Here is a 16,824-nt window from a genome sequence, read left to right on the forward strand (position 1 = left end):
CGGGTCACCCAGTCAGTCACTCCCATCCCAGTCAGCCAGCAGCAGCAGCAGCAGCAGCAGCGTCTGGCAGGACGGAGCCATTCATTCTTCCGCGAGCCGCGGACGAAACGTGGAGGAGGATGAAGACAGCCTGACGACGAGAAAAGTTACGGCATATAACCAAGACCCGGTCGTCGAACCCGACACTTTTAATTCAGAGAAAGAGGAGAAGAACTTTTGAGTCTTCGTGGGGATCAGAGGGCGTTTCGTTCCTCACTGTTCCACGTAAGTACGCGAGTCTGAAGGGAAATGTTTCCAAACTTCTTCTTTAACTTTCCGTCTGTGGCAACAATATAGAGCTTTCCTGTTTTGTGTTTAAAAAAAAAAACCAACCCTGTAGCTTTCAATCGGAGTAAATGTGGTCCTTTTTTTTTTTTTTTTTTTTTGCCTCAGTGTCTCCACTGCGTGATTTTGAAGGGAAACGCGTGGCAGGAAAGCCGAGCGAACTGATGCGGTGCCAAACAATACAAAGGCTAAACTTACGGATCCGTCAGAAACGCCTTCAGGGTTGAACGGAAACGATACAAATCAGGACGATTGGAAACCATTCCGATAATCAGAAGCGGGAAATCTTTATATTTGCCGACTCGTATTATTTTCCCGTGTGGGCTGTCATGAAGTAAAACAGGTATAGATATAAAAAAAAAAAAGATGTACTCTTTGAACAAAAGTAAAAAAAAAAAGCATTTTAAATGCAAAAAACACATTTTTTTGGAAAATATATCAAGTCTAGATGTGTATATTATTTATATATGATTTAGTTCAAAGTCAACTTAAATCAATTGAATTCATTCCAACACAATCAAATATCATTGTTACAGAAACGTCTTCAGATTTAGTCTGTTTTTGCTTTTTTTGTGTGTCACATTAAATACTTCAGATATCAAGCTAATTTTAATATTATACAAATACACGTAGAGTATATTCCAGATGCAATGTTCAAATGATTATTTCACTTATGAAGCTGACACGAGTTTTGGAGTTTAATTTACGAAGCCACACCCAGACCTGATTAGTGCCAGAACCCTAGATTAGAGAGACTGGACCTCCCTTCTCTCAGTTAAGGTCAGTCAATTCATTTCAAGAATACCTGATTTATCCCAATGGGAAATTAAATGTTGTCGTAACTCAAATCTGGTCCATGTGTCTTCAAAGAGTTGTTGTGGATGGTGTTGATGTAGGTAGCGAGGGGCTCCTGTAGCAGTAAGTCTTGCTATGAACCTGAGGGAGCTTCTGACTGAAGATTGTTGCTGTATGAAAATCTCATGACTGCTACGACATGCTAATAGCTCAATATCCAGGTAGCAGAGACAAGATCCTGTAGTAATATGTCCTGTTAGCACTGCTAATCTCTGTCTGGCCGTATGGTCAGAAATCCAGGCAGAGAGGCGTTGAAGTTGGTGGTTATGACCCTTTGTTCGATTAGAGAAACGATTTGAACTTCCTCCTTCTCTCTCTGCTCATTGGTCCTGCTCTCTGTCCGGGAACCTTGTCTTTCAAATCCTCTGGAATTTGGGGTCGAAGTTTAGGTATCATGTGAGCTTTTGAGATGCTAATCAGCTGCTCCCGGTCACAATTTAACAACAACAACAAAACAGAAAAAGGAGACTTTGCAAAAATGTCACCCACTGAAAAGTTGCAAGGTGAAAACTGCCGCTGACCCCAAAGATCACACAGACTTGTCTCACGTTTCCCGAACAGGATCACGATCTCAGAGACTTTTTTTGGGAGACTACTCTGTGGACGGATAAGACTGGATTACATCCGGCAGAAAGCGAACATCACGTCAACAATCAGACATGGCGGTGGCAATGTGATTGTCTGGGGTTGCGATCAACTTGCAACAGCTGATAGAACCACAAATTCTGCTCTCTACCAGGACGCTCCAAAGGAAAATGTGAGGTTTCTGACCTTAAGCAGAAGAAAACATGGGTTGTGAAATAGGACAATGATCCAAAGAACACCGCATCTAAATGGCAAAAGGAAGAAAAAAAAGGAAGGTGGAGTGGCCAAGTTGAGGTCTGGACATAAATCTAATGGAGATGCAGTGGCATGACCTTGAACGAGCCGTTGATGTTGAGAGTATAGTACAACTAGTTATTAAGTTTACGGGGCAGTTTCTTTTTTTTCACACAGCACAATGACGCTCTTCTCTCGGTAAATGAAAATCCTCTTTTGCAAACAGCTTTTTGTACTTTCTCAGGTTGCCTCATTAGACGAAACCCCTAATAAGCCAACGGAAAGCTACTAATTTACCAGCTATGGCTTAAGCTATAAAACGAGCAAATCTTTTTGTCTTTTTTTTTAAGTGATCCCTTCCAGGAAAAGTGTCATTATCCCCAAACACCTGCATGTGTCAGAAGGCATATGAATGGTTTAAGGTTGCTGCTCTGTTCTGGCTTCAGGAGAAAGTCTGCGCTCTTGACAAGATGCGACCCAGATCTTTGTCTGGTTGTAGCGTTGAGTTTCATTACCGGCTGCAAACCAGTGTTTGTGTGTGAAAACGAAAAGGTCTGTTCAGAGCGGGGTGTGCATTGAACGACGCTCAACACTGCAGCTAATTCTTGGACGCGTTTCTCGTCTCTTTGCTCTCCTGCTAATGTCCCTTCTTGTTTTTTTTAAGCGTGCTTAATTGTTTTGTTGTTGTCACGTTTACAGCTGTGAAATTATAGCGCTGCAGCAGTAAAAGTGTGGTCTCGCGCTTGTAACGGCAATTAGCTACAACCTATTTGTGATTTCTTTACTTAAAGGAAAGCAGTCGAGCCCTGATTAAAATCTGGGTTAAAGATAGCGCGGTCAGCAGCCGGGAGAAATTTGAGATCGCCTGTTGTTCCTCAAGGCTCTGTGTTTGGCCCATTAAAAATCCCAAAGCTTTTCTTCACTTAACCCACAGGAAAAAAAGGATAAGCATTTCTGTCTTTCAAGCAGCAGCCTAGACGCGCAGATCCAATTGGTAGAATCAATTTTATCCTATTCTCCTTTCACGTGGTTCCCCAAGGCTCCGTGTTTGGCCCGCTAAAAATCCCAAAGCGTTTCTTCGCTGCGGCTCTGCTGAGTGCCGCTCTCCTCCACCTAACCCGCAAGAAAAGCACAAAGACACACATTTCTGTCTCTCCAGCAGCAGCCTGGAGCTGCAGATGCGTCGGAAAAGTACATTTTATCTTCTTCTTCTTCGAAACAAGGAAAAAGGATTACCAGCCTCCTCCTTTGCTTGGTGCCGATGATGCAGTCAGCGTTGCTTTGACTGCACTTTACAAAAAAAGAAGCAAAAAAACAAAACAAAACCATGAAACAAAGATTTTTAACTGCGATCCTGTTCAAACAAACCGCATCATCTGCTTCTTTGTGCCTCTTCGAGTTTTAAGGGAAAGCTTTTGTCACGAGTCCAGGATCTTGGTTACGCTTTATGGGGGCTGGTCAGTGCACGATTCCGGGACGGGAGACTATTTTTAGTGAATGATTTCAGCTAAATATCAAGCACTTCTTTGACTCCCTAATACCCGCGCACCTATCCAGGCACGAGAGCAAATTTTGTCGGGCGGGTTTACAGACGGAAATTAGACCTGGGACCCAACCGGCGGCTGAGTGAAACCAAAACCGAGACCACAGTGTCTCCATGACCAAAGTGTGAAATCCACTAATTGAATGTCTGCTCCCGCGCCAGAAAGGTTAACCTAAACGACTCCAGTCAACTGGAGTTAAACATCTGGAATACAGTTTTTTTTTGTGTGTTTTTTTTTCTTTTCTAAGTAAAAGCCCCACGGTGGATATCCTTCCATGGAAATGGACCTGATAACAAGGCTCGCTCGTTTGCATCACACGTCCTCAAAGTACTGAGACGAGACTTCTGCTTAGAGTTAGCTTTTTCTTTTCATAACTGATTTTATTATAAGCACTTCTCCAGGTCATTGGCTCACCCTTTGGAAGTGCTTTTTGTGTCAATAAAACAATTAGCAAGAGAAGCTAGTTTTTCTTTGTTGTTGTTTTTTCTTTTCTCATGGAACCTTCAAAACACAGTTTTTATGTCACCCATAGGATTGTTTATTTGGCTGTAAAAGTGACGTAATGCAAGAACTCTTACTAATCCAGAGTTGGGTAACATTACGTCAATCTTTTTTTTTTTTCCTCTTAAAGGGTCTATGGAGAGTTTTTCCACAGTTAAAAGCTGCTGTGTGTCAGACTTAGTTGATTTTTTTAATGGAATCACTTCACAGAAAGGACACTTGTCCTATCAGACATCTGAGACACATTATTTAGTTTTTTGGTTCTCGTCCTTTTAAACCGTCACGGTTTTTGTTCAGCTAAACTTAAAAGCAACTTTGCCGAGTGATCTGACGTAGAGTAGTTTGAAACTATCTTCTCAGATTATAGCATCACGTCAAACAGCTGTTAAACAAGCCAGCAGCTAAAGCTCAGATGGATACAGTTTAGCTAGGAGCCTCACCTGGGGATAGAAACGTTTGTGATTGGTTGCCACCGCAGTCGGAGCTTTGATTTGGGAATGACGTCACACACTGCGTGTGGAATACAATTTACATATGTTAGCCGCTGTGCCCCGTGGCTAATTTCTGTTAGCAATACAAGGACAACAACAATTGTTTGTTTGCCGGTTTGCTCGTTCAAACACTCGAGATAAAACCAGATATTCGGATATTAAGTGCCATTTCTTGTCAAAATGAAAGTCTGTCATATGAAGTTTCTGTTGAAAGGTGATTTCGTCTTAAGATATTGTAAGTGATTACTCTGATGAATGCGAGGGTTTTAAACTTGACACCCTTTTTATAAATTCTTTAGACTCTTATTTTGATGTAAAGAAAGAAGTTTTTTTATTTTATTTTCCCTGATTCGTGAACAGAGGCGACTAAAGACCTCTAGTTGGACAGTTAACAGCACTCAGGTATAAAAACAATGAAGGAGTTTCCACCGTGTTTAAATTGACAGAATGACAGAAAAGAAATGTAGCATTGTTAGGTATTATTACAGCTCTGTGATTGGTTAGCTCTTAGCCAATCACAGCTGTACCAGTGGCTGCTGTAGTGTCATTAGCAGCTAATGATGCTAAAACTAGCTGTCAGAGCTGCCTGTCTACATTTAGGTGAGGTGCTGGTTTATAGCTTTATTTTTGGTCTGGAGATTTGAGGCTGTCAAAGTCTAAATTTTAGTCACGTTCTCTAAACCCGATTTGGATCATTCCAAACTGATTTATTCAAATTCTGTTTGGACACAATTTGACATTAACAAAACCTTTAATTTGCTATTTGTGAAAATACAAAAGTGGAGAATTTTCGTCGCTTTCCCCCCCCCCATTAGTATTATCTTAGCATGAGAAAAGCATAAAAACCAAAATACTCTCACTAGTCAAACTGGAACTGGAACCTTGCACGCCGTTTGCAAATTCTTTTATACACATCTCTCTTTTTTTTTTGTTGGAACCTTTACTATTGTAATCTTGCCAAAAGAATGTCTAAATTTGTATGAATTCCTGTGAAACCAATAAATCACATGGTCATATCTGTACCAGTATTATTACAGCCATAGTAGTGCTAACACAGTATTTTGTGTCAGGCTGTTTTAATGAAACACAAATTGTCAGTGCTAAATTAATGTCTATAAATAAAATATTATAAATATTATGATTTTTCTTTAATAGTCAGTGGTGGGTAGGCCAATAAATCAGTCGTATAATAAATTAAAAGGAGGTTATTTTCTTTTTTCTCTTTTCTCTCTCTTAGGATAATTTTGACTTTATAAATAATTTTATTTGCCGTTTCTGTTGTTTTGTTTATTTATTTTTAAAAAATGTCTTTCAGTTTCAGGGTTAAATGCTCATTAGTATTTAAAGTTTATTGATCTTTCAGAATGTGTTATTCCATTGATATACCATTATATAAGCTGAAAATGGTTTCGAAAGAAGAATATTAACGCAACAACTTCTGGGGCAATTTATTGTCCAGCAAACTTTGTCATCATGACCGGCCTAGTGGCGGCCATATTGGATTTTGAAGTAAGGGTTGGTTAGCAACTTCTGACGTCCCAAGTTGGACTTCCAACTCCCAAATCACAACTTCTGCACACAAACGGATCATTCCATATGTGTGCGATGGCTCCATATGAATTAGCCAGCGTAGGAACAATGTTGTTGCGGGGAACTCCGCGGAGGTCAAGACCTCGACCTTGTATACGTTACTTTGAGCCACCCGCTGACAATTAAATTGGAGTTGAGTGCAAAATTAACACAACACAATGGGTATATTATCGGGGGGGATTTGTCACGATGAAATCAACCTGACTTATCCTTTCACGCAGTGACCTCTCCTCCTGCCCTCGTGTTTCTTTCCACGCACCGAAACAGCCAATCCAGCCCCGCCAACCCTCCGAAACCTGACAGAACTTTATTGCTCTCTACATGCGTCCCCGCCCTCAAATGCAGCGCTCCGAGCCAGTCATGCGCGCTGATTAGATTAGGCAGCACTGGAGCTAATCACCCTTCCCTCTGCTATTCTTTACTACCCCCAGCCATTTCTTTTCTTTTTTTTTCCCTCTCCTTGGACTTTCCATGTCCTCTGTACTCTCTGAGGTTTGTGGAGATGAGTCTCCCCTCAGGGGGTGGGAGGGAGTGGCAGTGGGAGAGGGGATACACATCTGCCTCCAGCGGCAAAGCAGAGCTCTGTTTACAGGGAAACTAGCATGGAGGGGTCTTTTGCGATAACAAAGCCTCGCCCGAAACTTGTCTGAAGAGAAAGCGGTGCAAAGACATGAATGACTCGTGAAGGGGAGAGAAGGGGAGAAAACCAGGGAGGGGCTTTTGGACCCTCCTGTGGGGTGAAACGAGGAGAAAGAATCTGAGAATCTGCGGCGGGTTTTTTATTTTTTGTTCATTTGTAGAGAGCCGGGGGTCAGTCTCTGGGGAATGAAAGGCAGACAGACGGTTGGTTTTGCAGCTGCACCCCCCCACCACCCCCTCAGCTTTCTGTCTGGTCCCTGAGCGACTGCAGACTCGTTAAGCTGAACATTGTTTGCGTGTTCGTTTGAGCTCACGTCTCGGTTCTCTTCACCCCCCTTTTTTTTTGTGTGTCTTTGCTGGCAAACGCGGCGACAGACACGTTTGAATATTGATCACGCCGGACCTGGAGTCACTGGAGTCACAGCTGTATGCTAATGATGGAAGGGTTCCACCGGACCACAATAGGCAGCCTGTGTTTGCGATGTGCGATAAGGCCCGTATCATATGTTCGCTTTGGCTCGGGTCGTGGAAAAGGCTGTAAGCTGCGGGAACGAGATAGCACCAAGCCAGGCATTGTGTTCGTGTGACGGATGAGAGTAGTCACGACTCGCTTCACGGCTGGCTCCCGGTTCGCAGAGCGCCGCAAGAACCACTACATGGAGATGACGAACGTCCAGCTCGTCCAAACAAATACTACAATGGCTAGCTGCCTTTTGGTGGAAGGGATAAGTTGTGTTTTCTTTTAAGAAGATTTCAGTAACAACAAATTCTGGTTTCGAGGGGATTTTTGGCCATTGAGAACATTCTCAATGCTAAGCTGCTTAGAATTAAACAAACAACTCGGCATTTTCTCAACCAGTAGGGAGATTTTTCCCTCCACCGAAATAACCATATGGTTGAACAATTTGACACTTTGAAAATAAATTTGCTTAAGGGAAAGACGCTGATTTAAAAAAATATTTTCTTTGGAAAAATATGTTTTGGCACTAGTTTTCATTGCCCGTATGATTTTGCAATTTGACATTTCGAAACTGAACTCGCTTAATGAAAACACGGCAATTGAGAAAGTTCAGGTATTTGATATTGGCGGAGACTTTCTCTATTTTTAATTATCACAAGCAAGTAAAATATTGGCTATAAGATGAAGAATTTGCTTTTTCTACCTATTCTATTCTCACTAAAACGGGTTTAGACAAAAACTTTCACGTTTTATTTTGCCGTTGTTGCTTTCCAAGCTAAACTGATGGTTTTATTCAAAGTGTGGATTAAGTTGACAACTCAGGATTTCCTTTTGTTCTGCACTCTGAATTATTAAAAGTAGAATAAAAACAATCTAAAGTCATTTTTTCCCCTGCCATATGACCTCTAGTGGCAGGGAATGAATATGCATGAAATACTTTTTTTCGTTTAACCTCGAAAATGGCTATGTGCAAGTCAACAGGGCTATATGGACACCGGCGTCCTCAGGACAGCTAAAAGGTTTTAAATCACTTAGTTTTAGTAGCGTACAAACAAAAATATTTTAAGATCTGCATTCATCCAGAGGTTTTGAAATCTGTACACGACTTGCAGTTAAGCAACAAAGACATAAGACTTAACTTGGATTTTTACTTTAAAAGACTTGAGACTAGACTTAAACTCAACATTTGAGCCCCACCAAGGTTACTAAAACAAAAACTTTAGACTTGACTTGGGCTAACTAGACTCTCGACTCGACATCGATTAAAAGTTTAGAATTTGAATCTTAGAAATAGACTTAAGTTTCAAGAAACCGACTTATGACTCGATTTTACAAAGGGATAGACTTTACACTTAGCTTGCACTCGCACCTTAAAGACCCAGGAAGTGATGCTGATGCTAAGTTTAGAACTCAAGAATTAAACTTACACCCAAGTCACAATTAAGTTGCAACAAAGACTTTAGACGTGACTTCATCTTGTACTCAACTTAGACTCAAGTTTTGGGACTTCTATGTCTTAAATTATATGCACCCTATGTAATAAGATGGACTAATAATGGTTCATAATCATCTTTTCTTGCTAGCTGTAGCATTTCAATAATGACCACATGAATATGTCTTAAGTGAACTGTATCTCAATGGACTTTTGATCATTTCAAAGTAAAATAAAGTTAACCTTGCTCAGCCCTGTTAGGATATCATCATTACAAATTAACTTTTGGCTCTTCAAAGTAAAATCACTTCCTCATACCAATTCAGAAATTCAACATTCACTCCCATTTAACAGCATCACCCTTTTCCTTCAGTTTGTGATTTATAACATAGTTTCACATTTTGACTTAAATGTTTCAAATTAATATTTATGTAGTAGATCTTTGCTCCTCTCCTAGTAAATCATCTGAATCAGAGAGAAAAAAGATAAATAACTGAACACCATTTAATGCACAATGCAGTTTGTTCAGTTGACTCAAACATGATATTATCTGGTGTGACCTACTTCAATGCAAATACATTTCTTGTTCTTCAAAATAAAAGCACTTCCTGAGTCATTCAGTCATCTATAAACAGCATTTGAACACAAAAGGATATTTCTATAAGGAGGTAATGATAGCACTGAATGAACATTATATTAATTATAACAGTTAACTGGTGGTTAAATGAAATATTTTGAAAAAGATGATTCTTAAATTTTCACACGTTAACATCGACCAGTGACTGGTACTTGGTACTGTTTATTGATACAGTTTTATTCATCATCTTAACTGCGGCTCAACATAGCGTTCATACTTGCCACGCCAGGGCTGGGAAGCGTTCAGCCCCATCGCGTAAACAAGTAACCTCGCCTCTGGTTAGCCACTTTAAAACGGGTTTTAAGCTAGCTGGGCAGTCAGATTCCAGGTGGTTGACGGAAGAAGAGGAGGAGGAAAAGATGAAGAAGCTTTGTCTTTCAGACATTACACAATCTGGTGAACACGAGCCTGACCTCACACACACACATACACACCCCTGCGTGGGTGAGGGATAATTTCATGCACGACTCCGTGCGCGTGTATGCACCCTGGTGCCTGCTATGTCCGTCATCATGTCTAGGATAGCTCTGGCTGGCGTCCAATCTGGAGAATTTCCCCTCTGGTTCACATTAAGAGGTCGCCCATTACACCTGTCTTGTGCTGTACAGAGAGAGAGAGTGAGAGACTGACCCCAGTGGAGACTTCACCACATCTAAACACACGTACAGCCTGTTGGAGGCAATCACTTCTGCTCCAAGTGACAAACACACACCAGCCTGGCTGAGTGGTCTGTAGTGTCTCCCATTGAGCTAACAGGCTAATCGGCGGACCGTGAGGTGATGTCATCTCTGCGTGCCGCGTGTGGTTTACAGGCACGACACATTTAAATGCTTGTAGGCCTCTCATCGGCGCACGTACACACACACACATGCACACATGCACACTCGCAAACATGTACGGAAATTGGATAGTCTGGTTAATTGTTGCATTAGCGCAAAGTGTGTAATCATTGTGCGCCTCAGGGAGTAAAACACACCCCGTATTTTTAGTTTACAGGCCCAGAGATGTTGTAACACTTTAGCTAGTGCGATGGTGTTAGAAGTGCTTTGTTCAAGGTGGGAATTAGAGGCTAGTTGAGAGAACGCAGTCCAACGCTAATTGTGTTTTTGGACAAAAATTAGAGGTTTTCATCTCTTGGCGACTGACTTTAAGAAGCTAAGTAGCATCTACGGTCATATTTGAATTTTCATCTCATTTCATTTTATTTTATATTTAATCCATTCAATAATAAATATAAATAGTTAATGTAATTATTTCAATGTACCATGAATTAAAAGGAGCAGAAAAAAAAGAGAAACTTATATCTGCCCACTATTCACGTAAAAAGAAAATGAGCTATTCAGCTCAGAAGACTATTTCACATTTCAAATACACAACAAAACATCAGCTGATTCAAAGCTGTATCGCTTCACTTTCTTAGTAATGATTTTAAAATTTCTTTTAAATGTAGGCATAAATTTTGTTTGTTTTATCTGAATCTTGGAAAAATCTCAGTTCCTTTAACGTTGTATTTGTGTTCTCATTTTACAAATCTGCTTGGAATATTTCTATATCATCTCGATATTCAAATGATTTTTTTCTCATCAAAGAGAAGTTCAACGAATAATTTGGCTTCTGTTCTGTTGGTCTGAAGTAAACTTAAAGACCTTGCATGTAAAGACGTACGCTTTAAGACAGATTATTGGCTGCACCTCTATTTGAGAAGTTTATTTTGAAGGAAAGAAGGAAATGGCTGGTGAGTTGATTGTTGTGCAGACAGAAGCAATACATAAACACTGCAGGCCGAATTTTCAGCGTTTGATGGTAAATGTAGGAAGAGCCTTCATCTTCATCTTCAACACCATACTGTATACTGGTGTTGAAAAGGGACACCAGCATATGCTAACGATGTTAACGTGAGCATCTGCTTCGTTACTTCCTGTTGGTGTTAAACTAAATGGTTTCATATGGTTTTAAAACATTTCAAGAGTCTGGACTGTTTTTGACCATCTCTGCCTGAGAATCTAAAATACTTGGCTGAGCAAACTGGATAATTCTACGAAAGAAGTCGGACATCTTTAGCTCAGGAGTACATGTTTAAATTAGCTATAAAGTTTGCACACTGAAATCAATTTGTCACTATTTTCAGACTGATAAAGGTCTCAGCTGACAGACCTGATACCGTCCTTTGTGTTCAGCCTTCACAGTTGAGTGCAGGGGCTCAAAACTCAGTCTGCTGAATTCAAGCTAATCGTTGAAGACCTGGTGTGAACACAAACCGGCATTGTTTCTGCCTCGCTGTCGCCATCACCGGGCAGAGCTTTGCCCCCTGGACTCCGAAGCGGAAGCCGCCTGTGGCAGCAGAAACTCAACAGTTTTTCCTTTTTCTCTTTGAAGCACTACTGGCAGAGATTTCAAAGCCCCTCTTTCTTAGAGTTGGCTCCTAAAATAATGCAACCCAGCTGCTCAGCTGAGCAGAACCAGGCAATACTTATTACCCTCGACAGCAACTGATTTTTATATATCCTTTTTATGTTTTACCTTTAATGCTGGGACATTCCAGGCCTTTTTTTTTTTTTTTTTTTTACACAAGGACCAAACGAGGACTGCTGTTTTGAACTGAATGGTGTTCAGACCTATTGGTTGTGTCTTTGTAGGTTGGAACCCATTTTCTGGTGCTGAAACAGCATCAACTTTATGATTACAAGAAAATGTGAACACGCCGAGAATATTCAGGCCAGAGCCGGTCCGTTTGGTAGAGCTTTGCACAGACCTCTGTGGTTCCTAATCAGTCCCAGTCTTATGATAGGAGCTCTTATGTAACATAAATCAAACAAACATCTGTTGTGTTTTGTGTAAGAGCAGATGTCTTCCTTTGGGTAATAATTAAAGCGCGGATTTAATTGTTCAATGTTATAATAGTGAACTGAAACTAATGAAACAAAAAAAAACTAAAATTGAGAAAACATTTTCATTAACTGACAGAAATAAAAATGGTAATTAATGGGGATAACTAACTAAATGGAACCACCTTATGTGCTTATAAAACTAACTAAAACATACTGAAATTATGGATATGGCATCCTTTGTTTTTGTGTTTATTAATTTATTTCGAACTGACATTAAATAATTGAATACATATTTTGAAAATGGCATTCATTACCCAATAATACTTTGACCCTTTTGAATTCTGCACCTAAAGATCAACTTAAAGTATGAAAAAAACTAAAGCTACTACTACATCTAATAAAAACTAAATTAAAGCTAAACAATATTTACCTAATAATGACTAAAGAACATTAGCAAACCCACTCTGAAAACTAACTAAAACTAACTGGATTAGACAGACAAAATCAAACTAAACTGTAATGAAAAACCCCAAACTATCAGAAACCTGCTTCACACACAGTGAGCACCTGATCGTCGACACTCGTTAACCAATCACTCACCGACTCATTTGGCAATTTGTCTTAATTGCTCGCCCGTAAAGTCATCGGTGCTGGGAGAAGCGATGTGGCCGCTTCCTGACACCTGCGTGTGCGGTGTACTCTGACCTGAGGGATGAAGCATCTGAGCCGGGTATTTTAATGAGAATGCTCCATGCTCAGACTCACATGCCTCCTATTACAAACCCACAGACCCAACGAGCCAACGGAGGATGGGATCAACAAATAAAGAACAGCTTGACGTGTTTTCTTTTCAACCTTGCTAGACACAGCGGTAACCCATGACTTCAATTAGACAGTGTCCACATTTGGCTCCTTCTTGTTTGTTTACGGAAACATTTGAATAGTTTAATGTTTGGGATTCGGTGTTTGGTTTATTTTTCACTGGCTGTGTTTCCAGTGCGAATGTGCGCAAAACTTTTTTCGATATTCTGCTGTTGTCGGAAAAAGAAAAAACACAATTTTGCAATTGCAGTGTTTCCATTAAATACAGTAAATTCACTGTTTTGGTGCCGTTAAAGTTAATCTGATAACTCATTAAAAATCCTCCTCCTGCCACTTCCTGTTGTCTTCTTCGTCTTTTTCGCCAGTAGTAACATCCGGTTGTTGATGCGAAAAAAGTGTTTACATTACAGTTTTTCTGGCTTACAAAAGTTTTTTTCGAAATTGCCTTGTTTCCTTTAAGCAAACTTATTTTCATAATTCCAGTTTGCATAATTATATGGTCAATGGAAACGCGGCTAGTGAAGCAGAGATTCAACATTCAGCCTGGTAGCTGAATGCTAAATGTAGAATATAATTCTTGAAATACTCATAATAAATTCTGAAAACAAACAGGTCACACGTCCTAAAATGAGCCAAGTAAATTTTTTTGTTTTTCGGCATCTTATAGAAACATGTCGTCTGATTTTAAAGAGAAGTCAGAGAAGTCGTATTTGGGAATGGCGCCACCGCATCGTAGGTAAACAGCCTACAGTTGCACAGGGCTTCATCTTGTCCAGAGGTCCCCAAAGATCTTTGCATATCCTCCAACCATTCCTTGCTCACATTCAGAAAACACAATTTCTGAATGTGTTTTCAGAAACACAGATGGTTGTAACCTGCTACATTGTAGCCACAGCTGCCCGTTTTGCAGTATGACAGAAACAAGGCTGCCACGCGCCAGTGGAAATACAGATAATGGCTTACTCCTGGAGCCTTGATGTGGTTTTATGCATGCAGGAGACATATTGATTATTAAACTTGAAGAGCCTCCAACTTTAGAAGTTGTTTCCTTTGATTTTTAGTTCCGCCACTTTTTGCCTAAAGGTGATAAGAGATACTGTGGAAATGTACAGTAATTGTCAGTCCAGATTTGATCGGTTTTAGTATTTTAGATCATTGTTAAGAGTTCATCAAGTGGATTTCAGACTCTTTAAAATCCTGTGACGCATCGCTTTGAGTAAGCAGTGACAGAACTGAAAAAGATGCCAACTTTATCCATTAGCTGGTTGTGTTATTGATAGAGTTCTAAGAAATCATTGGCATATGTATAGTTTTTCTACCAAGGATCCAAAAATACTTCCAGAGGTAAAGATTGAAACAAGCCATCTTTCGAAGACTCCGAGAGTCTTCATCAACTGAGTCTGTTAACAAAACAAAGCAACTTAGTATTTACTTCCGTTCCCTTTTCAAAATAAGAGGCTCAAACATAGATGCAGTGTTGATAATTTACTTGAACTCCACCATAACCTGGAACTCAAAAATGTCTACTTCCAAGTATAAATCAAACCACGGACGATTGGAGAGGCTGAAGAAACGTACAATGAAATGCCACAGACTCCAAGTATTAAGTGGTCCGAATCATTTACTTTGCCTTGAACGTTTATTCAAAGTTGTATCTAAAATACCAAATGAGCCATTGGTTTTAGTAGAGCAATAAAGCAGCATATCATCATCCTACAACTTTTAGCATATGGTGAACCCAATGGCGATTGCTAATCTTTCAAATCGTGCAAACGGAGTAACTCTGTTATTAAATGCGCTCCCTAGAACTACTTCGCTGAAAGAAGGCAACCCCTTCCAGTCAATTCCCCGTTTCCCAAAGCCCTTAACTACTATAAGAAAGACCCTTTTGTGGTGAGCCTGGCTGTGGAGAACATACCTCCAGTCCCCACATAAGAGTCGATCTCCAGCTGTGGAAGTGGCTCGGCAGCTGAACTCCGCTGCCTGTATCCAACAGCTCCTACTGAGAGGCATTGCTGGGTTTTATGCATGTTGGGGCATTTTCTGGCATCACTTGAGAGAGCAAAAATAGTAGTCGGATTGTAACACTCGGGAAGAAAATTCTCTCAGCTGTTGCAATTTGGAATATAACCAACAAAGATTTACGCGGCCGAGGTTCCCTTGAGATTAAAATTATGCTCACAGCACATGGCGAGAGGGAGAAAATAGTCAGCAATTATCTTATTTTTCATTCAGACTTTGCAGCAGTGTCCTGTTGTTGGAGCCGATCGGTATAACGTGCTTTCTTTCTGCCTGCTTTCTTAATGACAGAAAATGGCCAACTAATGAACCAAATCACAGCCAGCGTGCTATCAGTGTTGGTTTTATGATTGCGTGACTGGCGATTAAGAACCCCTGCTGGAATCCGTTTATTGGCCTAATTAATGTCACAGTTCTTTGACGGAAGCTGTTGTGCAAATAATGTATTTTTGAAGGTTTTTGTGGTAAAATGGTGTTTGTTTTTCCACTGTTTGGGCCTTTATTCATATTGCTGATTGGATAGATTTTGGTTATATTATGTTTGTTAATACTAGCGACAGGCTAGATTAAAAACGATGCATGCAGTTGGTGGCTGGAAAAAAATCCTTTTCTTCTTATTTCCTCTGTTTAAAAGTGTTTGACTAAGACTCAAGGGATCATTTCCACATTATAATTCAACACATATCTGAACACACAGTGCAGATATGCCATGCCAATGGATTAATAATACTAAAAACAAACAAGGTAGTGCAGTATATAAGCAAACCAAGTGGCGTGCATCTGATAAAAGTGTCTTTATGTCCATTATTAGAGTTTAAACTAGATTTGGAACAAATGACATGAGGTTTTAGTTGGACAAAAAATATAGTTTTTACTTACTAATATCACCTCTGCTATGACATCACAAATAAATTACTTGTTAATGGACTTGTAGTTTGAAATTTTTCCAGTTTTGCCCGATCTGTTAAACTTAAAATTGGCTGTTTTGTGACATTTGTACAATATCTAGTAAATAGGTGAGTGGATGTAATATTGGGTCCAAATTTCAGAAAGAAATTAAGCTACGGTTTTGAGTTAGCTAAGTTATTTGGCACCACTTTTTTTGTGTATATTCAGTTGAAAATATTTAGGTTTACATAGTAGCAGTCAAAGTCTCTTCTTTAACCTCTTCAACGTGTTAGCGGGTTCATGAATAATTGAAAAAAACACTTCCTCTCTGCCGTGTTGTCCTGACCATTTAGCAGCTGTTGCTTTGGCTCTGCTGAAATGTGTGCATGCCTCTTGGGAATAAGTTGTTTCCCCATGTCTCGCTGCAGCTGAGTTATGGTGTGTTCGCATGCATAGCTTTTTGCAGATGATGTAAGCAGAAGCCAAGCAGAGATTAATGAGGTATCCTAAATGGCTGGAGAGACGAATATATTTCACACTGTTGAGCTTAAACAATGTAGTTGTGTTTTTGTTTTTTGCTATAGGAATCAATGACTGATTGAAAATTTCTTTCAACCAAGTGTTGATATTGAGATATTACCCTTGAGATATTCTTCAGTAATATCATTTGTTGATTTGTCAGCAAATTCAAGTGACCTCTTTCACCTGAGGGTTAACTAGGCTAAGTGCTTGTTCTTGATGGACAATAGGAGACTTCAGAAAGCCTCGCAGAATGTGAGGGAAGCAATCAGCCATTAGTTAATTAACTGCAGCTTCACATTTGTGTGCCATTTTGTGTGCAGCAGGGAAAGTAACCTGAATCTTCTGGTGACAACAGAAACATGTTTGTGGCTTTTTGTAAACCCCAAAGTTCTGAGCCACTTTTGTTTTTTGTAACATTCACCAGCTGTCAGGACGATTAAGACATACACTTTG

General features: G+C 40.0%; 1 protein-coding gene across 1 annotated transcript in view; it reads left to right on the forward strand.

Moving 5' to 3' along the window:
* lhfpl2a (LHFPL tetraspan subfamily member 2a) overlaps window positions 1-16,824 on the forward strand; it is a 49,671-nt gene continuing 32,847 nt past the window's right edge. The window contains exon 1 of the mRNA XM_028025999.1: window positions 1-264. The gene's annotated coding sequence lies outside the window, so the exon portion shown is untranslated. The remainder of the gene's footprint in view (window positions 265-16,824) is intronic.

Source organism: Xiphophorus couchianus, chromosome 8 (assembly GCF_001444195.1).
Source record: "Xiphophorus couchianus chromosome 8, X_couchianus-1.0, whole genome shotgun sequence".
Taxonomy (NCBI): domain Eukaryota; kingdom Metazoa; phylum Chordata; class Actinopteri; order Cyprinodontiformes; family Poeciliidae; genus Xiphophorus; species Xiphophorus couchianus.